At 45.1% G+C, this 26,126-nt stretch overlaps 1 long non-coding RNA gene across 1 annotated transcript in view; it reads right to left on the bottom strand.

The window, feature by feature from the left end:
* Positions 1-597: 597 nt before the first annotated feature.
* The window catches only part of LOC103170773, a 132,646-nt gene continuing 107,117 nt past the window's right edge, over positions 598-26,126 (bottom strand). Inside the window, exons 3-4 of the long non-coding RNA XR_005660816.1 lie at positions 3,344-3,462; positions 598-1,012 (exon numbers count right to left, since the gene is read on the bottom strand). This is a non-coding gene — a long non-coding RNA (uncharacterized LOC103170773). The remainder of the gene's footprint in view (positions 1,013-3,343; positions 3,463-26,126) is intronic.

Below are 26,126 nucleotides of genomic sequence, written 5' to 3'. Positions count from 1 at the left end.
CTCATTGTGGGCAGGGAGTGTGTCCTCAACTCTGTTATATTGTACTCGCCCAAGCACTTAGTACGGTACTCTGCATACAATAAACACTTAATAAATATGATTGAGTGACCGAAATATCAGCCATGGTTGTTAAATGAATGAGACTGATGGTCTCCTTGTACGGGCTTCCTAAGGTGGATTGTAAAGCATTGGAGGGCAGGGATTTGTTCTTACTGACTGTAGACCTTAAGGGTCTCTCTACACTGTCAATTCCTTGTGGGGAGGGAATTCATCAGTAACTGCTCAATAAATACCATTGATTAATTTCTATTAACTCGGTTGTACTCTCACTAGCACTTAGAACAGTATTCTGCACAGAGTAAAAGCTCAATATTGATGGATCACAACTTTTTCCATAGAAAATATAGTGGGATGCAGGAAGGGGTTCTGTGAAAATCCTTGGTGCAATGGGGAACAAGAATTTAGTGTGAGATAGCTCTTTGAGCCACTTGGTAAGATGTTTCTATGTTATCATCCTCCATTACTCCACAGACATATCTCAAAAGCACCAATCAGCACTACTCCCTTCTGACTTTTTTTTTTTATAAGAATCTCAGACAAATCATTCCTCAGTGAAGGGCAACTTGCACTTTGTCATGACTGGGAGGTGGGGACTTTGTGGTGGGAAAGGGGAACCCCTTTTTCCATGGAGTTTCTTTCAAAATCGAAAGTTCCACGGGGAAATTCCTGGAGAAGAAACTTAGAAGTTCTGAAGAAGACTTGGAATCCGTAGTCCACCATGTCCTTCAGAATGACTAGTATGCCTCCTCTAGGTTACTTGTATCCTTGCTCCTGTGTCTTCATCCATGTAGCTCTCAGGGCTGGGCCACTGCCATAGAACTGAATTTACGTTCTCTGTGGTTTACGTTCTCCATGGTCTATGGCCAGATGGCTGTTCAGGTGTTGAAAGTGCCAGGAGCCTATTGTTCTGTTGATGAAGAGTGACTTGGAAGTACAGCTTGGCCTATCATAGCTAAGGATACAAAGTGAATGTCATCGATATTGAGAGGGATGTTTAATCTAGGTCAGTGGGACCCACGAGCACAGTCTGGCTTCCGTCCCGAGAATGAACAATACTATTATTTGTTTTCATGTCTACATACTTTATGGAGCTGGTTAACAAGGAGTTGGTGCGGAGGGGGAAATTTCAACATAATGTAAGACCTCTCTTCCCCACGCCCTCACCCACCAACCCTTATTTCCCCTGTTGTTTGGACTTTTGCCACTGTTTAAATTTAAGCAGATTTACTATTCCAACATCTGCAGTTTGATTATTTGACTATTGCCTGGCCCTCTGTCAAACCACAGCCGAATACACTACCCAGTGATTGCAACCCAGGCTGTGATTATCATGATCTTATTTGAGTTGGACCTCCACTTAGGGGATCATTTGTATTAGCGCACTGTGTTATAATTACAACAGTAAAATTATTAGGTCTTGCAGAAACAGTAAGGCGAAGTAAACAAGCACTATGTCTACCCGATGCAAGTGTGGTGTGCCCTTTGGCTGCTTTTTCAATTTCAGTGGCCTTCATGGCCCGAGACTTATAACAATAATAATAATAATAATTGTGGTATTTGTTAAGTGCTTATCATGTGCCAGGCACTGTTCTAAGCGATAGGGTGGATACAAGCAAATTGGTTTGGACACAGTCCTTGTCCCACGTGGGGCTCACAGTCTCAATCCCATTGCGCAGCTGAGGCCCAGAGGAGCGGAGTGACTTGTCCAAGGCCACACAGTAGACAAGTGGTGGAGCCAGAATTAGAACCCATGACCTTCTAACCCCCAGGCCCATGCTCTAACCCTTATGCCATGCTGTTATTCTAAGTGGAATATGGGATCAGACTGTGATGCGGGGACAATCAGCACGACCCAATGGCTTCCCAGAGGCACACCTGCCACATCCCCGCTGGCACCACACCTGAGCTGTTGAGGTTAGTGTGCCTTGGCACGAGGAAGAGTCTGCAAGGGCCAGCCCAGAAGAACTGGCAAGGCTTCTGAAACACCTGGGCTAGAGGGGTTTTCAATAGGGCGCCGGGAGTTTTGGACAACTGGCCTTAACTGTTCTGTCCGTGCCTCTGAGCAGTCTTCAGAATGTAAATAATTCAGTGATAGATGGCCCACTGACAGCCGTAAGGCCTCCCACACCAGACTGGCCAATGGGGAGGCATGTACGAAGATGGAGGCGAGACATGCTCCAGTAGACCATTTCCACTGTCATCGTTCTCATAGCAGTGAACCATTTTGGCCCCAAACCTCTCTCTGGGACCAAACAGACTGGCTCTGACAGCAAGTGGAATTTTAATGGTGCAGCTGGGCCCATCTGAAAGAATCGAGAGCCTGCTTCCAAAAAGAGCGGCGAGGCCCAGTCAAAGGAGCATGGGCCTGGGAGTTGGAAGACCTGAATCCTAAATCTGGCTGCTCCACTTGTTTGCGGTGTGAACTTGGGCAAATCACTTAACTTTCTGTGTGCCTCAGTTAATCTCATTTGTAACATGGTCTGTTGTGGGCAGGGATTGTCTCTATTTGTTGCTGAATTGTACTTTCCAAGCACTTAGTACAGTGCTCTGCACACAGTAAGCGCTCAATAAATATGATTGAATGAATGAAGACTGATCCCCACGTGGGACTTGAATTGTGCCCAATCTCTTTAGATTCTATCTACTCCAGTTCCTGGCACATACTAAGTACTTAATCAATAGCATAAATAAAAAACACAGTGTTGCCCTTCTTCCGATAAAAAACCCAAAGAAATCCAGGGCATTGTTGACCTCCATCGATTAAGGAGTGAAGCAGTATCACCTAGTGGAAAGATCACAGACGTTCGATTCAGTAGACCTGGGTTTTGATCCCAGCTCTCTACTTCCCTGCTCTGTGACTTTGAGCTAGTCACTTAATTTCTCTGTGCCTTAGTTTCCCCATCTGTGAAATGAAGTTTGAATAGCCAGCCGTTCTCTCTCCCCCTTTAGTCTGTGAGCCCCATGTGGAGCAAAGACAGTATCTGATCTGATTGTATCACCCTCAGGGCTTAGTACGGTACTTGACACATAGTAAGGGCTTGATAAATGCCATTCCTAATTATTATTACTGTATTATTTTCAGTATCACTGTACAAGTGATACAGCTCCATCAACACTACTATGACACCCCTAAAGAAGGAAGATAGATCTAATATCATCACAGGTGAGCAAGAAAAGTGGAGAGCCAGGCCTGTTAAGAAGGTGAGTATAGAAAAAGCAAAGAATGTGAGCTGGGGTTTGTTGGTTGAAGAGAACAGATAAGAGGAGAGAAGTGATGGTGTACCTTGAAGAAAAAGGTCAGGACTTTCTGCAGGTATACTCTTGAGTTGGCACCATCGAATCAGTGATCTTCCAAACGGCCATTTTACTGCTGGAAACGAGGCCCTCTGAAGCACAGGGATCCTGCCAAGATATAAAGGCATACTGTTCACTCTGATTTTTAAGGAAATTACCAGTGGTCTCAAGCCTATAAAAAAAAGTGGAAGGCAAGAACGCTAGATGGACTGTTCTTCCACACACGAGTCTCAGAGGAAATGCCTTCTGAAATTTCACCGAGGAAATCCAAGGATGTCACTGTAATCCCCACATTCAAGTGAAAGGGTGAGAAAGCTGACTGTGTAAAACGCGGGATATCTTAATGCTCTCGCTTGCTGGCAAGATCATAGTCCAGTCCATCTGGACAGACTCCTGAAAAAAAAAATTAATCTTGCACTCCGAATCACTTTGAGGCTTCACGCTAAAATGTAGCCCAGTAGGACTGATCTTTGTAGTGTCAACAGAAATACAGGGAACAACATGAAATACTCTAAATTATCTTAGTAGATCTTACAAAAGTGACTAGAACACTTCATGGCATTAATATTAATAATAGCATTTAAGTTCTTACTATGTGCCATGTACTCTACTAAGTGCTGGGGTAGGTACAGGATAATCAAGTCAGAGCAATCCCTTGCCCACATGGGGCTCACAGTCTAAGAAGGAGGGAGAACAAGGTTTGAAATTTCCATTTTACAGGTGAGGAAACTGAGGTTCCGGGAAGTTAAGTGACTTCCCTAGGACCACACAGTATGGAAATAAGAGATCAGGGATTAGAACCCAGGTCCTCTGGCGCTGAAACTCATGCTGCTTCACACATTAGACTCTCAAAGAATATTATTATTTCTCCTCCTTTAGGCTGTAAATTCACTGTGGGCCTGATGCGTGAATAGCTCTGTACTAAACACTGGGAAGCGGTACAAGGATGAGAATTACAGTATGCGATTGGAAGCAACATGGCTTAGTGGAAAGAGCACAGGCCTGGGAGTTGGAGGATCTGGGTTCTAATTCCAGCTCCACCACGTGCCTGTTGTGTGACCTCGGGCAAGTCACTTCACTTCTCTGTGCCTCAGTTACCTCATCTGTGAAATGGGGACTGCGACTGTGGGCCCATGTGGGACCGGGAACTGTGTCCAATCTGATTTGCTTGTATCCACCCAGTACTTAGTACAGTGTCTGGTTCATAGTAAGCACTTAACAAATACCACAATTATTATTATTAGTAGTAGTATTTCACAGGTTCTGTAATGTAATACAGTGGCTTCATCTTGGCTGAAATCTGCAGAAACTAGAGCCGGTCTCTGAGAGCACCCTTCAAGTCTGCCCTCGTCCCAGGGTTATCACATTCTTCTTCCGGGTCCCTGTGAACACGGGGGCCACCTGATGTGTGGGATTCTGGCACTTAAAATGTGGGATTCTGGCACTTAAAATAAAAATACCCAACAGAAAGTCATCTCGTTCCACATCAGTACTGGCCATGGGGGCAGACCAGCTGAAAACTAAGCAAGTAGTCACCCGAAATGAGGCTTAGCTGAGTCCCTGCTAATTAAACCTCTCACTACGTATTTGTGCCAGTCTACTCTCTGCCTTTATGTTCTTCGATTATGAGCCCCTCAAGGGCCTAGCACCGTTTCTAATTTCTGCCTGTGTCTTCTTTTCCAGCGCGTAATAAATACGATTACTAATATCAAGGTATTTTCCTCCTTCTTGAGTGGGGTCTACTCAGGGTACCAGAAAAATCATCACTTCCCTCTGGGAAGCAGCATGGCCTAGTGTAAATAATAATGATGGACTTTGTTAAGCACTTACTATGTGTCAAGCACTGTTCTAAGCTCTGGGGTAGATACAAGGTAATCAGGTTGTCCCACGTGGGACTCACAGTCTTAATCCCCATTTTACAAATGAGGTAACTGAGGCACAGAGAAGTTAAATGACTTGCCCGAAGTCATACAGCTGATAAGTGGCGGAGCCGGAATTAGAACCCGCGACCTCTGACTCCAAAGCCCATGATGGTTCCACTAATCCGCACTGTTTCAAGAGTAAAGAGTGCAGCCCTGGGAGTCTGAGGACCTGGGTTCTACTCCTGGCTCTGCCACTTGCTCACTCTCTTACCTAGGCAAGTCCTTCACTTCTCTATGCCTCAGTTTCCTCACCTGTAAAATGGGGATTCATTTCCCATTCTTCCTTCTACTCAGATGGTGGGCCCCATCTGAGATGGGGACTGTGTCTGACCTGGTTGTCTTGTATCTACCCCAGCTCCCAGTTCAGTGTTTGACACATCACAAGCACTGAAATACCACAATTATTATTATTGCTCACTCTTGCAGCCAGCTGGACCTGGACAAACCAAAGCACAAAAGGGAGAGGCACATTAAACATGACGGCTGCACATTCCTAGTGTGGGCCAAGCAGTGGTTGGATTTCTGTTGCGGCATCTTTTGCTAACAGAGCCAGTCACATGTCTCGGGAGCAGAGGAGGCCAAGCAGATGGTAGCAAAAGGAGCAGAAATTAGGGCCTCTTTTTTTTCTATCCCATTCGGATTGTTTCTTTGAGTTTTATGAGAAACACTATTGTCTTCTGGATTAAGGAAGCGACTTCTGTCCACAACTCTTAGCCAGAGTGGATGACCAAGGAGATAGCAGTTGTGTCATTATGGCTCAGTGGAAAGAGCCCGGGCTTGGGAGTCAGACGTCATGGGTTCGAATCCCTGCTCTGCCATTTGTCAGCTGTGTGACTGTGGGCAAGTCACTTCACTTCTCGGTGCCTCAGTTCCCTCAACTATAAAATGGGGATTAAGACTGTAAGCCTCATGTGGGACAACCTGATGGCCCTGTATCTCTCCCAGCTCTTAGAACAGTGCTCTGCATATAGGAAGTGCTTAACAAATACCAACATTATTATCATTATTATTATTATTGTTAATTCCTAAACAGGGCCCCCAGTAGCTGGAGCGAATATAGAGTCCAAAGGGCCTTTAACAAGTGTTCTGGGGGACTGAAATCCAATCCTGGCTAGGCCCACAAAGGCCCTTGAGAGTGTAGGTCCCGACTAAGCCTGAGGTGTTGGGTTGGGATTGTGAATAAACAGTTGTTGTCCCAGCAACTCCTAGAGACAGGTGCAGGGAATTTCATCCCTGCTACCCGCGTCAAAGGAGACCTCAAACCATCCAGAGCTTGACACGTCTCCCTCCTGTGACCACCAGATCTGAGGGCTGGGTCCAAGTCATGCAGAACTTTCTTCCAAAACCCAGTTTTGGAGGACAGCCCGGTGACAAATCAATCCATCAATCAGTGGTATTCAATGAGCACGTATCCATCAATCAATGGTATTTATTGAGCACTTACTGTGTGCAGAGCAATGTACTAAACGCTTGGGAAAGCACAAAATAAGAGAGTTGATGGACACTATCCTTCTCCACAAGGAGCTTACATTTGGGAAAGACAACCTTCAGTATTAACTACGGATATGTATATAAATGTTGTGGGGCTGAGAGTGGGGTGAATATCAAGTGCTTAAAAGGTACAAAAGGACACTACCCCCTATTCTCTGATATCTGCAGGGACTAAAGAAACCAGAGTGGCCACTGGCGACCCTCAAGTATATCGGACACCACTTTGTGACCCTCCCTCCCCTCAGTTCCCCGGAGAGGGGACAGGGGATGCAACACAGTGCTCTGTCCATAGTAAGCACTCAGTGGATGCCATCGATTGATTGGCTGATTGACGGTTCACTGCCCAGCAGATGAAAGGTTGGTGAACGGCCTCCCTGAAAAGATCCTGGTGTCAGAGGCTGAGACCTCAACTTCAGCTCTAGTTTCTGCACCCAGCAGACTGTGGAGCCTTCTCAGAGAGTTTCCTAAGCCTTCAGGGTGGGACCTGGACCCCCCTCTTGGTCTAGGAGGCCTCCGTGAGCCGTCGTCTTGAGATGGCCCTGGCCCCCGGTAGGCATTTCAGGGCACGCAGGAAGGTGGTGAATGATGACTTGGTCGAGTAGCTGCCGGAACTTGTAGATCTGGTCTCTTTAGAGAAGAAGTGTGGCTTCGTGGAATGATCATGGGCTTGAGAGTCAGAAGTCGTGGGTTCTAATCCCAGCTCCACCGCTTATCAGCTGTGTGATTTGGGGCAAGTCACTTAACTTCTCTGTGCCTCAGTTATCTCATGTGTAAAATGGGGATTAAGATTGTGAGCCCCACGTGATTACCTTGTATCTATGTCAGTGCTTAGAACAGTGCTAGCCACATAGCAAGTGTTTAATGAATGCCATCACTATCATTATTATTATTGTTATTTACACTGGTGGAAAGAGCATGGGACTTTGCCACTGGTTTCTGAATGTGACCCTGGGCAAATCACTTCACCTTTCTGGGCCTCAGTTTCCTCATCCATTAAGTGGGGTATCATGTATTGTGAGCCCCGGGTGGGACAGGAACAGTGTCCAATCTCTTATATCTACCCCTGTGCTCAGCAGACAGTAGGCCCTTAATAAATGCCCTTAATATTTACTTTATTACTAAATAACTTTTAAATTCCCTTTTCTAGTCTAAACGGATGGGCGGGTGAGCTCCCAAGATACAGGGTAACATTCGATTCTGAGAACACATTGCTTCTTTTGCAGTTGGAGACGGGGACTTGGAGACGGGGACTTTGATACTATATACAAAGGCCCAAAGAAATGCAGTGACTAGATGAGAATGGCTCAGGAAGCCAGGGGTGCTCTAAAACTCAGGTTTCTGGACTACCAAACCAATGTTATCTTCCCGAGTTGTCTACCATTTTTATTCTAAGAGATCAAAGCTCCTTTTTCTAATGCAAACACCACCTCTTTGCTTCAGAGTTCTTGCCAGACCTCTCTTCATTAATCTCTTTACGGTTACTTTGGCTTTCCTTTACTTCATTACTTAAAAATAAATGGGAAGGCTCACATTTGCTTCCAGTTTCAAGATCAGTGTGTTAAAAAAATTTAAAAAACCACCCAAAACTGACATTAGGGTACCAGGCTCTGATTCAGGGGTATACTATCAATGCACTGAGCACTTAACTCTGTGCAGAGTACTGTGCTAAGAATTTGGGAGAGTACAAAACAAGGGAGTTGGTAGATACTTCTGTGCCCAAGCTTACAGTTTAGAGTGGGAGGCGGACATGACTACAAATAAAGAATTTACACATAGGTACATAAGTGCTGGGGGTCTGAGGATGGGGTGAATACCAAATTCCCAAAGGGTATGAGTATGAATACTAGCCCACACTACAGCTGTGTGTCTGCCAGTTTGTAGGAGTAAAACGTTCCACAGCTGAATCTAGAGGAGCAGCGTAGCTCAGTGGCAAGAGCCCGGGCTTGGGAGTCAGAGGTCACGGGTTCGAATTCCAGCTCTGTCACTTGTCAGCTGTGTGACTGTGGGAAAGTCACTTAACTCCTCTGTGCCTCAGTTACCTCATCTGTAAAATAGGGATGAAGACTGTGAGCTGCACGTGGGACAACCTGATTACCCTGTATCTACCCCAGCGCTTAGAACAGTGCTCTGCACATAGTAAACGCTTAACAAAAGCTAACATTATAAAGCGTTAATTTTTCTTTACTAGAAATGGTAATGGCAGTGATCCACACATCTATAAGAAGATAAATCTCATCAATATCTGGTTTCTTTGTGGGTGAAACCTTCCCTGTGTTTGAGTTTTAATCTTTGAATTGTTCGGGCGCACCTGGGTGGCAGTTGAACATTCATTCATTCATTTCATTCAGTAGTATTTACTGAGCGCTTACTATGTGCAGAGCACTGTACTAAGCGCTTGGAATGTACAAATCGGTAACAGATAGAGACAGTCCCTGCCCTCTGACGGGCTTACAGTCTAATCGGGGGAGACGGACAGACAAGAACAATAGCAAAGCTCTTCACTCTAAACTCATTATGGACAGGTAACAGGCCTGCTTATTTTGTTCTATTGTACTCCCCCAAGTGCTTACTTAGTACAGGACTCTGCACACAGTGAGTTCTCAATAAATACCACTGATTAATTAATCTGCTTTAAGGTCCATCTTGGACTCCCCAGTCTGTAGCAAATGATATACAGTCTGAAGTGACTGGGAAATTAGCAGCTGGGAATTACAAGAAGGCAACGAAAGAAAAACCAGACCTAACAATAACATTAGGGAAAATATAATTATGAACGCTCAATTTAATCTGAATATTGTTTAAAGCTCATGGTTGGAAACAGCTATATGCATGGAACATCTGTTCCTATGTTGCTGTGCTGCCCTGCCTTCTAGTTAGAGAAGGGCACTTCTAATTAGACTGATTTATTGATTTATTTTACATACAGTAGATAGTCATTCTTTAATCATTATTTATGATTTGTTGAGTGTTGGCAGTGTGCTCAGCACAGAGTAAGACAAGGAAAGAAGGCTGAGTGAATGTCCTAGAAGTTGACAGTGTAATTAAGGGGCAAACAACTCCCTTCCTAAGTACAAGGGGGTGAGGTGTTAAATTAGAAGTCCAAGGTGTTAAATCAAAAGTCCTGTCTCCCTTTCCCTCCTCTTTGACCCCCTTGGTTCTCTTCGCTACTTTTTCAGGGGATAAGTTGTCCTTGGATGGGCCATCTCTGTATCAAATGCTTTGAGCTATCTCTGGGGTATTGTAAACCCCAGCACTTAATTTTGTTTTCATAAAAGTTGGGAGGCAGTGGAATCACACATGAGCCATTTGGATTTTGATCCTGGGAAGAGGAGCAGATGTTTCTGTTGTTTTCTTTTCTACTCCTTCGTGGAAGAGATGTGGGACATCTTCACTTTATCTTCTGTGAGCAACGAGGAGATCTCGATTCTAGGTGGGGGGTCTGGCCAAAATAAATGGCAGCTCATGTTTTCTTCTAGGCGGTCCCAGCCGCTCTCTCCTCCAACAGGCTGCAAATTGTTTAGACTCCTTTTGAACTGTCCACTAGCAATCGTGTTTCCTTGCCAAACTGCCTCACATTAGTGTCATGCATTCCAATCTGGATTTCCTTTCCACTTGACCACAGCCAGCCCGAGGTAGACACTGTCATGTGCTTGAATGGCCCTCCTAAACAATGCATTCTCCTCTCTTCCATGGCAGTGTAGAACCAACTGAAATGACCTCCTCCTTCACATCTCTGCTGGCTTCTCTGTTCCTCTCCCAAGCACCTAGTAGAGTGCTCTGCACACAGTAAGCATTCAATAAATACGATTGACTGATTGATTGATTCTTCTAAAGTCCTTGCATCTGCTCTGCTTCTACTCTGCACCACTTAGTGAAGCTTTTGGAGCTCAGACAATTCCAGTGAAATACACAGACTAAACACTGAGTCACCATCCACCTCACTTGCTACTTTCCACAGCTCTGGTTTCCCCAGGAGGACCCGCCTGCCGGTCTCTGGTGTAAGTGTGGCAGGCGAATGGCTCTGGCTGCTTGGTGGTTTTAGGTGGGAAAGCCTTTGGACACCATAGGAGGGCCGGGAATACGTCCATGACGGCAGGAGAGTAAACTGGACTTAGCCGCTGGGAGAAATGAGGATGAGCTAGACCGTCAGGTGAGAGGATGACCGAGAGGGTCAGCGGAAAGGAGGGTTGGCTTCCTTTATTAGCAGAAAAGGAAGGAAAAGAAAATTGTACTGCTGTGGGAAAAAGTATTAGGGGCTTGGGGTGGTTCGAAATAAAATGTATCAACCACGAGTCATTTTAATTTTTATGCACAAACAACTAACATTAATGATCAACGCAGCCAGGAGCCAAACCAATGATCAAAACTTGTCCTGAACTCTCACCTCTAACCTCTAGCTTAGTCTATAGCCAAATCCTGCCAGTTCTTCTTGCATAGCAAGTTCTGGATCCACCCCTTCCTCTCCACCCAAAGTACTCCCACCTTGATACAAGGTCTGGTTATTAACCTCCTTGCCAGCCTCCCAACCTCTCTCAGTTGACATTATATGTACACCCTAAATTGACTTCCTGGCTTTCTTTGGCCCACATCTCTCTTCCTCTCAAAACCCTCTACTGATTTCCTGTGTCTCTGTACAAGTCAAGACTTCTGCACTTGGATCTGTGCCCTTTGGGCAGTTATTTGCCCCACCTTCAGCCCCATGGCATTTATGTTCATATCTATAAATTATTCATTTACAGTAATATTTGTCCCCTTTCTAGAATGTAAGGTTGTTGAGGGCAGGGAATGTGTCTCCCAACTCTACTGTACTCTCCCAAGTGCTTAGTACAGTGCTCTGCAAAGAGAGCATTCAATAAATTCAGTTGATTAACTGACCTGATGATCTGGTAGCTACCCCAGTGCTTACTACAGTGCTTAGCCCAAAGTAAGCACTCAACAAATACCACTATGATTGTCTTCAACAGATGTCCCAATTCCTTTCTGCTGCAAGGACTGAAACAGCAAGCGGGGAATGCTACAAGCCTGGATGTCCTCAAGTTGGAAATTGAGGAAAATCCAGTGTGCATTCTCCAGCTCCCCAGACACTTGGAAACAGCCTGGGCTGAGATGGTTCTATCCGTGGGGACTCATCTCACTACCATGCCCCAGCCGACTGCCCGCAGACCATAATTATACTTGAGCCCCTTAACCACATGAATGGCTAAAGAATCGGGATGGATTCCTGAAGTAAAAACTTTGCTTTTCATCTCTCCGTTTGCTGAAGTCATCTTGGGACACAGGTGTGCGATTCCCAGCTAGACAGAGCAGATGAATCAGTTTCCCTGAAAGACATGCCCCGAAGCCATCCATCAGCTCAAAGAAATCTGAAGAAGCATGCTTTCCCTCAAAACCAGGGCTAATAAAATGTGCGGCTCTCAAAGAAAGGGCTCTTTATTATTCATAAAGGAAGAATGTTCCCCACAAATTGTTTGGGGTCTGGCATTTGTTACTTCAAATAGTTTGTATGGGCTATCCCTAGAGCTATGAAAATAACAGTGGCACCTGCCCACCAGGCAGACATCCTGGCTTAGAAGGTTCAGGATTCTGCCAGTTTTACCCTCCATTTTCAAAGCTCAATTTCTCCTCATCTGGTTTGTAGTGGGCGTGGGAGGGGTGGATAAGACACAAAAGAAAGAGGGCAGCATTTGGAGATTGTTACAGCCATTTGCTTTGTAGACACATGTGAAATTCATTTTGGGCTCTTTTTTTTCCCCCTGAAATGGACACTCTTGTTTCTATATGGCTTTCTGTAGAATTTGAAGATGCTGCTACTGACCACGATCATTATGCGGCTGGGAGGGGGTAACTGAGATGACCTATTCGAAGCCCAGAGTCCTTCCTTCTTGCCCTTTCATGAAGACAGTTTTCCAGTTGGCAGCTTTGGCCATTCCAGTGTGCAAGGAATGTGTCTATTCTTTCATTCAATCGCATTTATTGAGTGCTTACTATATGCAGAGCACTGTACTTAGCGTTAACTTTATACTGTACTCTCCCAAGCACTTAAGACAGCATAATGCACACAGAAAGTGCTCATTAAATAGGATTGACTAACTGGCTCCAGGTTTGTTGGTTTCTGAGCTTGCCATCTGTCCGAAAGCTTTGCTTAAGAAGAGTGTTCCTGCTCCTGATTGGCATCTTTCTGTCACTCTTGATACTCAGCAAGCTCTGCAGCATTATTGGAGGTTGTACTTTACGGAATCTTTAAATCAATTCTTCTGACAACTCTGCCGTCGCCCTACTTCAGTTGGCAATATAGCATCTGTTTGGGTGGGCTGTCACCATCCATTCCCCACACGTGCTCCATCTCGTGAAATTGTGTTGTGACAAGCAATGTTTCAGTACTAAGAGACTGAGTGGGTTCCAAGACCTCACGTTTGGTCACCCTCTTGTGCCAAGGAAATGAAGGCAATGAAGTGTTTGTCTGACTCGAGAAATCAATAATACTGTGATCTGTTTGTTCTTGGTGAGATGGTAGCTAGAGAACGTAGTTTGCCTTCACCCTGTTCTCCAAATTGAATTTGACCCCTTCTAAACTGAAAACAGCCCAAGCAAAGTCTTGTAGAGCTGAAACAAAGGCCACACACTTCTTGTCTTTCTAGTTAAATACATTTTTGCGATGCTCAAGACACTTAATCCTGTGAAGATGCTGTTTTATGATGATTTACCTAGGGTGGCCATTCACAGCTCTTGTGAACAGCAGATAAGGAGATATACCTGATGGGACATGTGTTTACTACAGTCATCAGCGTAATGTGATGATGTCACGTGCCATTTGCACAAGTATCCGATTTGGGGGATCCCAGGATTCTTCAGGGGGCTGCCCAAATCTGCTCCAGAGATGAGAGACTCCTGCCCTTCTGCTCCAGAGCTGGGAGACTCCCACAGCTTCTGCTCCAAAGATGGGAGGCCTCTACCCTTCTGCTCCAGAGCTGGGAGGTTTCCACCCTTCTGCTCTAGAGCTGGGAAGCTTCCACTTTTCTGCTCCAGAGCTGTTATGTAGCCCTCCCAGGCCTGGGGGAATTTAGGCTCTACATTTGAGCCTCATAATTTGGTGGCAGGATCTGTGGCGAAGTAAGGGTTGGAGCCAAAAATTAAAGCATTGGACATTAAAAAATGTTTGTCTTTTAATGGTATTTGTAAAGCCCTTACTATGTGTCAGGCATTGTGCTAAGCCCTGGTGTAGATACAAGCTAATCAGGTTGGACACAGTCCCTGTCCCACATAGGGCTTACAGTCTTAATCCCCATTTTACAGATGAGGTAACTGAGGCACAGAGAAGTGAAGTGACTTCCCCAAGGTCACACAGCAAGCAAGTGGCAGGGCTGGGATTAGAACTCATGACCTTCTTACTCCCAAGATGTGCTCTGTCCCCAGGCACGCTGCTTATCAGGTAGGTGGGTCTCACCCGTAGGAAGTGGTCAATTAAGCAGCATGGCCTAGTGGATAGAGCATGGGCCGGGGAATCAGAAGGACCTGGGTTCTAATTCTGGCTTCACAACTTGTCTGCTGTGTGACCTGGGCAAGCCACTTAACTTCTCTGTCTCTCAGTTACCTCATATGTAAAACGGGGATTAAGACCGTGAGCCCTACGTGGGACAGGGACTTTCTCCTACCTAATTATCTTGTATCTCCCCTAATGCTTAATACAGTGCCTAGCAAACAGTAAGAGCTTAACAAATACCATGAATGCAGGGTGATTCAAAAAGAACTGAACACTTTAAAAAAGATATTACTCAGCAATTAGGTTATATATGAACATGTAATCAAAACCAATTTGTAATGAAACTATCACAGTTATTTCTATAATCTGACAAATGCTCAATACGCACCCCTCCTGTCACACAACACACATCAATCCATAGTCAGTAAGGTTTCATCTTCAGCCTTTTATGGGAAATGCACCAGACCGTGGGCTGAGGGATGCCTAGCTCACGGCTTGTTCTGCCTGTCGATTTCCTGGGACTCTGCTGAATGGTAACACGAACATGATTCATGGCTTCCCCTGACACAGTGGCTGCCCTGTGCTGTGTTCAGTTCTTTTTGAATCGCCTCCTATTATTATTATTATTATTATTATTAAGCACAGACCAGGAGAGTCCGCTCCTAAAAGTCCCACCATCAGATCAGTGGCTCAGATACCTCCCAGGGATCCGACGTGACTGGGCCAGGTGGCAGTGTCCGGATGAATTGTATTCATCTCACCAGAGGCAGCCAAGCACAGGCTGCCCACTCAGTGGCCAGTGCGAGGTCCACAGCTGGGCTAGCGGACCACGCAGCCTTCCCTTGCAGTTGACACTTGCCCACCAGGGACACAATTCACCATCTATTTCAAACCAAATCCCAAGTTCAGATTTTTCTTAATTGCTCAGCTGTGTCCCACTCCCATTTTACCAAGCCAAAGCAAGCCTGGCCAGGGTGGCAGTTCATTTTGTTGCAGAGCTTCCAGAATGGCCGAAAGCCGTTAATTTCTCTCCAAGCAGACACAGAATTTTTGCCTGTGAGAGTGGGTGCTCCTGTGTGTCTCCTGATTGGCCCCCATTTGACAGTTGCTTCACAGCTCCCCTCATCCTGCTACCCTCCTGCCTAAACTCTGATGTGGTGAAAGGAAGGGCTTGGAGGTGGAAAACTTGGCAATTGTCAAAAAACTAGGGATGAAGGGGGCAGGCATTCAATAATAATAATGATAATAATAATAGTGGCATTTGTTAAGCACATCCCTATGTTCCAAGCGCTAACGACACAAGATAATCAGGTTGGACACAGTCCCCATTCCACATGAAGCTTATAGCTTAAGTGGGAAGGAGAACATGAATTGAATCCCCATTTTGCAGAACGGTAAATCAAGATACAGAGAAGCTGAGTAGCTTTCTTAAGCTCACACAGCAGGTGAGTGTTGGAATCGAGTCCCCTGACTCCTAAGGCCCAGTCAATCAATCAGTAGTATTTATTGAGTATGCACTCTGTGCAAAGCACAGTACCAAGCGCCTGGGAGAGTCCGGTAGTTTTAGTAGACACGATCTCTGATATCAAGGAGCTTCTAGTCTAGCTGGGCTATTTGTTGTGGGCAGGGAATATCACTCTTTATTGTTGTATCGTACTTTCCCAAGTGCTTAGTACAGTGCTCTGCACACAGTAAGAGCTCAGTAAATACGATTGAATAAATGAATGTCAGGGTGTCTGTGGGGGAAGGGGTGCTGAAGCAAGACAAGGACTCTGGAGCTCTAGAAACATCCATCTTGTCATCTTAGGCAATCCTGGCTAACTTTGGCTCACCCTAGGCAAATTCTAGTCAGAAAAATACATTTTCCATGAAGAAATTCTTTCCAAAAATATGCCTTCCTTGGGGCAGGCTTAGCCAGTGTTTGGTTACCCTCTTCTCTCCCAGCAGCTTGGCTCTAAGTAGATCATTAATTAAGTCAGGACAAAAACCTCTCAGTCTGCAGGCCCTCTTAATGGGAAAGGCATGGAACAGAGAGCAGCTCCATTATGCAGTTCCTGTCAGAGATAAAAATAAAACATATCGCCAGAACCAAGCTGGTCCCTCACAGCGGATTTGTGTATTTAGCCTTTCGGAAAAATGTCGCTCCTGTTGTTTTAATAGTGCTTTATGTTCCCGGCACCAATATATAAGTATCTTTTATTTACCAAGTAAACGGCTGACCATTTAATGATGGCCTAAGTATCGGGTACTGGCAGGAGATGCCGAGGGTACGTGCCATGTAATTTCCAAGTCCATTCATCATTATTTCTGTTTTATAAACCGGAATATGTGCTGAGGGTGATTACTAAGTCCTGGAGTCTGCAGGAACGTGTAATCATCATGCAATTGCTCTGTTTACTAACGCGATCTACGCAGCTATTATCTAGAACCCAGGCCATGCCCTTGGATCCAAAAGGGCAACTCAGGGCAAGAGTTGATCCAATGTGGCACTGGATGGATCTCTCCACCATGAAGGTTTGGGTTGGTTTGTTGTTTCTGTTGTTTGGCCTCCATTGAATTCTCAGAAAAGCTGGAGGCCCCAAAATTAAAGCCAGGCTCAATTTAAGCTCAGTAAAAGAAGCCATTGTTCAAGGTCATCCAAAGCATCTCATTAATAATACTAATGATGACCTTGGGCAAGTCACTTGATTGGGATTGATCGTGAGCCCCACATGGGACATGGACTATACCCAACCTGTCCAACTCGTATCGATACCAGTGCTCAGTACGGTGCCTAGCTCAGTGGAAGCACTTAACAAATACCTTTAAAAAAACACCCCAAAACAATAATGATAATTATAATGATGACCGCGTTTAAGGTGCTTGTTTTGTGCCAACTAATGTACTCAGCGCTGGGGTAGATTCAGGACCATCAGTTCAGCCCCAATCCCTATCCCACATGGTGCTCACAGTCTGAGTATGAGGGAGAACAGATATTTAAGTCCCGTTTTATGGATGAGGAAACTGAGGTACAGAGAGTTAAGTGACTTGCTCAAGTTCACACAACCAGAAACTGGCAGAGGCAGAACTGGAACCCAAGTCCTCTGATTCCCAGCCCCTTTCTACTAGGCCACACCGCTTCCCTTTGAGGTAACAGACCAAAGAGTGGGGTTTCACTCTAGAAATGGCACTTTGAAGAGTCAGTTTCTCTACCAAACTTTCACACATTTATCCAATACTCCTCACATTAGTAGGATTACTGATTTGACTGCAAAAGGGAAGCAGCAAGGCCTAGTGGATTGAGCACAGGCCTGGGAGTCAGAAGGACCTGGGTTCTAATCCCAGCTCTGCCACTTGTCTGCTGTGTGACCTTGGACAAGTGACTTCACTTCTCTGTATCTCAGTTACCTCATCTGTAAAATGGGGATTAAGACTCTGAGCCTCATGAGAGACAGGGACTTCTGTCCAACCTGATTAGCTTGTAACTGCCCCAAAGCTTAGAACAGTGCTTAACACATAGAAAGTGCTTAATAAATAGCATCATCATCATTATCATCAAATATCATAGACTACAAAACTGAATGCCAAACATTTGGTTAAGAAGGTGTAATTCACTCTGGTCCAAGAGAAAAAAGAGCCAATGGTCACCTATCTGATTGGCCAGGGACTTGGTGGTAGTTTCTTAATATAGAATCAGGATCCACCTTAAATATTTCATGGAAACTTTCATCTCAAACAAATGTATTTGCAGACAAAATTTCTTCTAATTGTCTGACAAAGGCCAAATGGGCATGATGGATGATGTGATGGATTGATGATTTAGTCCTAGACCAATACCTACCTCCACAAGGTATTAAAGATAAGACAAGGCTGATACCCAGTTCACACTTTGTTTTATCTTTGACACGCATTCTTGTTCCAGACAGATAAAGAATGGACAGGGAGTGGAGTCATTATGAGCCAAATAATCCTGTGAATTTGAACATGTGTCCAGAAGGGGACCATCAAGAACCTACTTTTGCTAGCTTTTCGGATCCTTTTCTTCCCTTCATAAAACTCTGTTCTGTGAATCGATCAGTGGTATTTGTATTTACTGAGCACCTATCGAACTAAGAGAAGTAGTGTGGCCCAGTGGAAAGAATGTGGGTCTGGGAGTCAGAGGTCCTGAGTTCCAAACCTGATTCTGTTGATTGCCTACTGTGTGATGTTGAGCTAATCACATGATTTATCTGGGCCTAAGTTTCCTCAACTGTAAGATGGGGATTAAATATCTGTTCTCTCTCTTAGCCCCCGAGCCCCATGTGGGACAGGGACTGTGTCTGAACTGGTTATCTTCCCAGACTGAGCTCCTCTTCCCCCTCTACTCCCTCTGCCATCCCCCCTTTACCTCTCCGCAGCTGAAGCCTCATTTTCCCCTTTTCCCTCTGCTCCTCCACCTCTCCCTTCCCATCCCCACAGCACTGTACCCGTCCGCTCAACTGTATATATTTTCGTTACCCTATTTATTTTGCTAATGAATTGTACATCGCCTTGATTCTATTTAGTTGCCATTGTTTTTACGAGATGTTCTTCCCCTTGACGCTGTTTAGTGCCATTGTTCTTGTCTGTCCGTCTCCCCCGATTAGACTGTAAGCCCGTCAAACGGCAGGGACTGTCTCTATCTGTTGCCGACTTGTTCATCCCAAGCGCTTAGTACAGTGCTCTGCACATAGTAAGCGCTCAATAAATACTATTGAATGAATGAATTATCTTATAACTAACTCAGCATTTTCTACAGTGCTTGGCGTGTTAATAATATCATTATTATTATCAGTACTAAGGGCTTGGGAGAATACAACAATCAATCAGGCATGCAATGGAATTTATTGAGCACTTACTATGCACAATGCACTGTACTAAATGCTTGGGAGAGTACAATACAACAGAATTAGTAGATTCATTCCCTACCTACAATGAACTTACAGTCTAGAGTGGGCTGTATAACATAATTAGGAGATAAAATCCCTATCCTTAAGATGTTTACAATTTAGAAGGAGTGGCAGACACTAACATAAATATGCAGGAGGATGTGATGGGTGTAAAGATATTCCCGGAAGTGTTAAGAGGAACAGGATATAAGAATCCCTAAATGCTCCATTGACTCAGAGGAGCTGAAGTGGCATCTGAGAGATATATGCTGGGGAGATGAAAGCTTAATCAGGGAACATCACCTGGAGGAGATGTAATTTCAGAAAGGTTTTGAAGAGACAGACTAGTGGTCTGCTGGATGTGAAGGGGGGAGAGAATGCCAGGAAGAGATGAGGGTGTGAACAAAAGGTTGATGTTGAGAGGTAAGAATGAGGTACAGCTTGATTATTTCCTTCTGAAAAGTCAATTAACTCCCTCTGCTTTTGAGCCCTGGAGGAAATTACCAGAATGACAGAGCGTCTGTGATATAATTACCTTTACCATCTTTGCCCACTTTTGTGACAGTGATGTGAACATGTATCAGTCTGAGACGAAGCTCCTCATGTCAGGGGTGCCGATTTTTCAGATGTGCAAGAGAACACTGGGGCAGAACACTGAGGGAGTGGGGCCCTGAGAACCTATCTTTGTGGGGTAGAAAGCCTTTTATTAGCAGCTTCTCTGCCTCTCCATTTCAATCGATCAATCGATCGATTTTTTGAGTGCTTACTGTGTGCAGGACACTGTACCAAATGCTTGGGTGAGTATAACCCAACAGACACAGTCCCTGCCCACATTGAGCTTGAGCTGATAGTGGAACATTTGGCCTTGAGCCTAACGGCGGCCTGTAAAAGTAGCAGGGGGGTGGTCTTGCCAGCCTACCCGGCTCCAGCCCCAAGGCCTCCTCGTTCTATAGTCTGCTGAGCTAACGGTCGCTGGAATTCCTGATGAATTTTTTTCAGGGGCCACTGCACTGCATTGTCAGGGGCTTTTGTTCACAGTGTCTTCCCAGCTGGCCCTGGGTCATGATCATTCACTATCTGCCTGGACTTTCTTCATCTGGAGCCCATTATGTGAGCAAAAGTGTACCTCCTCTTATCTTCCCCTCCCCTCAGCCATTTCCATTCGTTTAATGCCCTACAGTCTCAACATCTCTGAGGGAATTCTAATTACGCCAGATTTGGCTACAGAGAAAGCTGTGAACCCTCTTCAGAGAGGCTGTCATCTGTCATTCCTCCCCCCCCCCCCACCATCCCGCTGTTCCTTCCACTGCCGTTAAAACACTGCCTGGGCTTCCAGTGGACTCAGCCAAAGAGCTGGAGGATTGGCTCTCCTTTTGAAAATATCCATCAACATATCCGCAGATTTAATAATAGCAACGGCAGTTTGCAAATGGAATCATTCTGAAACTTGAAGATAGGGCTTTTATGACATGTTCCATGAAGCTCCTTACTTGCTGTGTGTGGGCTTGATAAATATTAAAAGAGAGCTGTAAGTTACTTCTCCCTCACCACTTACCCCAGACTCTCAAATGGGGTGCCCTAAACAGAAGGTAATACACTTTTTTGGATTATTTTTGGCATGCAATCACTGCCCAGATTCTAGGGGGAACATGTCTCTGCTATGACTAGCCAAACCTGGCACAGTCTTGACAAGCAGGGTCAAAGAAACTAGTGTCTGGGGGTGTGGTCATCCTGACCTCAGGAACTCAAGCTCAGAGAGAAGTTGCTCATGTTCTCCCTCCCCACGACCAGCCCTTCGGCATCCCTTGACTGCAACAGCAAGACTCGGTGAAGGAGGTGGCTAAGGGCTCCCAGCAGGGCAGTCAAGCCCACCCCCTGTCTCTCTCCCTGTCACCACTCTACCAGAACTGGAGGAGGAAGGCTGGACTTTTGAACTTAGTCAATGGTATTTGTTGAGCGCTTATCGTGTGCAGAACATTGGACCAAGAGCTTGGGAGAGTACAACACAAAAGAATTGGTAGTTATTTTCCCTGCTCACAAGGAGCTTATGGTCTAGTCTCACCCTCTCCCCACTTCTCTTCTTATCCTTATACTCGGTTGCATCTCTTATCTGTAATTTATTTTACCGTCCCCCCTGCTAGACTGCAGACTCCTTGAAAAGCAGAGGTTGTGTCTACCAGTATTGTACTATTGTACTCTCCTAAGTGCTTAGTTCAGGGACCTGTGCAAAATTAGGGTTCAGTAAATATCACTGATTCATTAATGCTATAGGGGAATAAAATTATCATTATTATTGCTTAGAACTGTAGTTCATTCTGGTATGTATTAAGTTCTTAATTTGTGCCAAGCACTGTGCTAATCAATCAACCAATGTATTTATTGAGCATTTACTGTGTGCAGAGCACTGTACTAAGAGATTTGGAGAGTACAACATAACAGAGTTGGTAGACACATTCTCTGCCCACAGTGAGTTTACAGTATAGGAGTTAAGTTATCACCGTGTTAAGCACTGGTTGAATGGTTTTTATTGCACACTTACTTTGTGCAGAGCACTGTCCTAAACGCTTGGGAGAATAGAGCACAATTAGCATACACGCTCCCCACCCATAATGAGTTTACAGTCTAGAGGCAATAAATTGTAAGTAATCACCTCTCCTCCCCATTTTGGAACTGATTTTTGAGCATTCTCTCCTTCCCATCCCCTAAACTCTCCCTACTCCCAATTAGTGTCCTTCATTCAAGAAAATGCCATCAAGTTCTGCTATGATGTTCACAAGAAGTAAGAGATTACCAAAAAGTAAAACCTTGCCTAGCCAAGATCATTCCAACCTCTGCTATAATCTTCTGGAAGGATTTGTTTAGCTGCCTGCAGCTGGAGCTTTCAGGGGGATTTGGGGATTTGGTGCTAAGGCTTTGCTAATATCTGAATCTTTTAAAGGTCGTGCCTGCTTACTGAAAAGCTGACCATTCACAGGTATGTAATGTCGCGATACATTCAAAAATGGTCAGTGATTCACTGACTGACTGTAAACTAAGTTCTCCCCTAGATAGTAAATTCCTTGAGGGTAGGGATCTTGTCTATTAAAGCTGTTATATTCTTCCCAGCTCAGTTCACAGGAGGAGCTCAGTAAAAACTATTGATTGATTCACAATCAGTCAGGTTGTTTTGATAATTGAGCCAGGCAATGTTAAATTTATATCACAGTAAATAACCAATGATTACTTTGGAGGCTATTTACAAGTTATCACTGCTTTTTTAACTAATGGCATTTGTTAAGCGCTTATCCTATGTGCCAGGCACTGTACAAGTGCTGGGGTAGATACAAGATAATCAGGGTGGACATTTTCCGTGTCACAAATGGGACTCTCAGTCTTAATCCCCATCTTACAGATGAGGTAACTAAGTCACAGAGAAGTTGAGTGACTTGCCCCAGGTCACACAGAAGACAAATGATGGATCAGGAATTAGAACCCAAATCCTCTGATTCCCAGGTTCGTACTTTTTTCATTAAGCTGCTTCTCTACTCTCTCTTTCTACTCTTGTGAGTTAAGCTGCTTCTCTACTCTCTCTTTCTACTCTTGTGAGTTGTCTAACACACCCATCCTCCTTCATCTCAAAATCACTGAAAGCCAGGCAGAAGTGGGAAGAAAGAAAAGAAAGAGGGAGATAGAGAAATGAAGCCAGTCCTTCGACAGGAGCAGAATACAGAAGAGCAGTGGTGATCATGTGGCACAGGAGAGAGTAAAGCCAACCACAGGTTAAGGAAGGAGGTAGAAATGTTTCAAGAGACGATCAAGTGCAGGCCTGCTGTCTCCAGTCACCTTTTGTTCTTTCTTTTCATCCTTTATTGTCTCAAGACAATTGCTTGTCTGAACAAGCCTCTCAGGCTTGGCTGTGGCCTGGCCTCTAGGGACAGTTATTTTCAGCTCTGGATTCTGATTTCCTCAGTTCAAGCATCCAACTCAGTCCCCAGGAAAAACACAAACATTCACTGAACCGTGAAGCCACAGAAAATGTTTTCATTGATTCTAGTGTGTGCTCCTGCTCTGAGCTGATGCCAGTGAGGCATCAATTAGGAGGGAGCTTGATAAGAAAACTTTCCAGGAACCTGAGTTGAAGCCATCACTGCCTGACAAACCAAGCACTGCAGCAGACTGAATATTAATAATCAATTAAGCATGGGCTGCAAGCAATGCGTTTCCCCTTCCCCGTGTTCCAACAGGGGAGAGGGAAACTCTAGGCTTTCAGTGGCCATGCTCAGTCAACTAATTAGTCAATATTAATAGTCAACTAAGCATGGCCATTGAAAACCTAGAGCTTCCCTCTCTCCTTTTGGAACATGGGGAAGGGGAAACCCATTGCTTGCAGCCCATTTTGGTCTCTGAGATAGAACTGGCAGGGGAGGCTGAAACCTATTAATTATCCAGATATGCTTGGTAGTATCTGGTTCTGCCTGTCAGCTCTTCAGATTTCTTAAAGTTCTTTGGTGAGCTGCTGTCATAGAAGCAGGGCAGAAGGGTTTCTTTTTGACAATGATTCTTCTGGCACAAAGGCTGGAGGAAACACATTTACTACAGTAGTGTGCATCTGAGGCACCATCGTTATCATTCACCCTGATTTGGAATCAGGTTTTGTGATGCCATTGTGTTAAACGTTATGCCAACCTAAGGTACATAAGGGATACTCTAATTTTCAGATTCTGTGGATCAATACTTGCTTCATCTTCTAAGTTGGAACATTCAGAATTGCTCTGTGGAGCATTTTGAAATAAAGCTCTCCTCTCCTCTAGGGTGATGCTTGGAATGAGTAGGTGAATGAAGGAGTTAGCAAACAAAGATTTGAAGAGTGGCAGGAAACTACTATTCCATGAAATCAGGCTAGATCTCAAAACCGCTTACAAAGAAAGGAACACTTACTGCTCCCCACTGCCAAATCTGCTCCTCTGTCACCCCTCACCCCAGTTCTGAGGTCCTGGAAGGCATGTAGAGCTGAGCCTTACTGCTAAAATCTACAGAAGTACTGGGTCCCAAGCATAATACCGTATCAAGTATTTAAGCAGCACCTACTAAGTGCCTGTGCTGTGCTGGGTTTATTAATTCATTCAAATAGCACTGAATAAACAAACATTAGACTTGGACAATTAGTGGTTTCAGTGCTTAGAGACAGAGGACTGGAATGGATGACCTCTCAGAGGACTTATCTGGCTCTAGAAGTGGATAATTCATTCTCAGTCTCCTTCGTGGGCTCCTCCTCTGCCTCCCACCCTCTGACTGTGGGAGTCTCTCAAGGTTCAGTTCTCCGTCCCCTTCTATTCTCCATCTACACTCATTCCCCTGGAGAGCTCATTCTCTCCCACGACTTCAACTACCCAAATCTACATCTCCTCCCCGATCTCTCTCCCTCGCTCTAGGCTCGCATCCCCTCCTGCCTTCAAGACAGAGAAGCAGTATGGCTCAGTGGAAAGAGCCCGGGCTTGGGAGTCAGAGGCCATGGGTTCGAATCCCGGCTCTGCCACTTGTCAGCTGTGTGACTGTGGGCAAGTCACTTCACTGTGCCTCAGTGACCTCATCTGTAAAATGGGGATGAAGACTGTGAGCCTCACGTGGGACAACCTGGTGACCCTGTATCTCCCCCAGTGCTTAGAACAGTGCTCTGCACATAGTAAGCACTTAAATGCCATCATTATTATTATTATTATTATCATTTATTTGAATGTCCTCCTGTTACCTCAAACTTAACTCCAAAACAGATCTCCTTATCTTCCCACCCAAACCCTGTCCTCTACTGGACTTTTCCATCACTGTAGATGGCACCACTATCCTTCCTATCTCACAAGCCCCTAACCTTGGCGTTACCCTTGACTCCGCTCTCTCATTCAACCCACATAATCAATCCATCACCAAAACCTTTCGGTCTCACCTTCACATCACTAAAATCCACCCTTTCCATCCAAACTGCTACCACATTTATACAATCACTCATCCTACCCTGACTAGATTACTGCATCAGCCTCCTTTCTGACCTCCCAATCTCCTGCCTCTTCCCACTCCAATCCACACTTCACTCCGCTGCCCGGATCATCTTTCTACAGAAATGTTCAGGACATGTCACCCCACTTCTCAGAAATCTCCAGTGGATGTCCATTCACCTCTGTATCAAACAAAAACTCCGCACCATTGCCTTTAAAACATTCCATCGCCTCGACCCCTTCTACCTCACTTCGCTTCTCTCCTATTCATTCATTCATTCAGTAGTATTTATTGAGCGCTTACCGTGTGCAGAGCACTGTAGTAAGCACTTGGAATGTACAAATCGGTAACAGATAGAGACAGTTCCTGCCCTTTGACGGGCTTACAGTCTAATCAGGGGAGACGGACAGACAAGAATGGCAATAGAGTCAAGGGGAAGAACATCTCATTAAAACAATAGCTAATAAATAGAATCAAGGTGATGTACATCTCATTGACAAAATAAATAGGGTAATGAAGATATATACAGTTGAGCGGACGGGTACAGTGCTGAGGGGATGGGACGGGAGAGGGGGAGGAGCAGAGGGAAAGGGGGGAGAGGAGGGTTTAGCCGAGGAGAGGTGAAGGGGGGGTACCCTCACGCTTCACTCCTCTGGTGCTAACCTTTTCACAGTGCCTCGATCTCGCCTATCTCACCACTCACCCCTGGCCCATGTCCTACCTCTGGCCTGGAATGCCCTCCCTCCTCAAATCCACCAGGCAATTACTCTCCCCCCCCCCCGAAGGCACATCTCCTCCAAGAGACCTTCCCAGACTAAGCCCCACTTTTCCTCATCTCCCATTCCCTTCTGCATCGCCTGACTTGTTACCTATGCTCTTGCCCTCTCTCCCCACCCCACAGCACTTATGTATAGATCTGTCATTTTATTTATTTAGATTGATGTCTGTTATTTCTATTGAAGTCTCGTTTCCCACGCCCCCCGAGACTGTGAGCTCGTCGTGGGCAGGGATTGTCTCTCTTTA

The sequence above is a fragment of the Ornithorhynchus anatinus genome, chromosome 14 (genome assembly GCF_004115215.2).
Source record: "Ornithorhynchus anatinus isolate Pmale09 chromosome 14, mOrnAna1.pri.v4, whole genome shotgun sequence".
Lineage (NCBI taxonomy): Eukaryota > Metazoa > Chordata > Mammalia > Monotremata > Ornithorhynchidae > Ornithorhynchus > Ornithorhynchus anatinus.
Note: the sequence above shows the minus strand (reverse complement) of the source record. Positions and strands in the feature narration are given on the sequence as shown.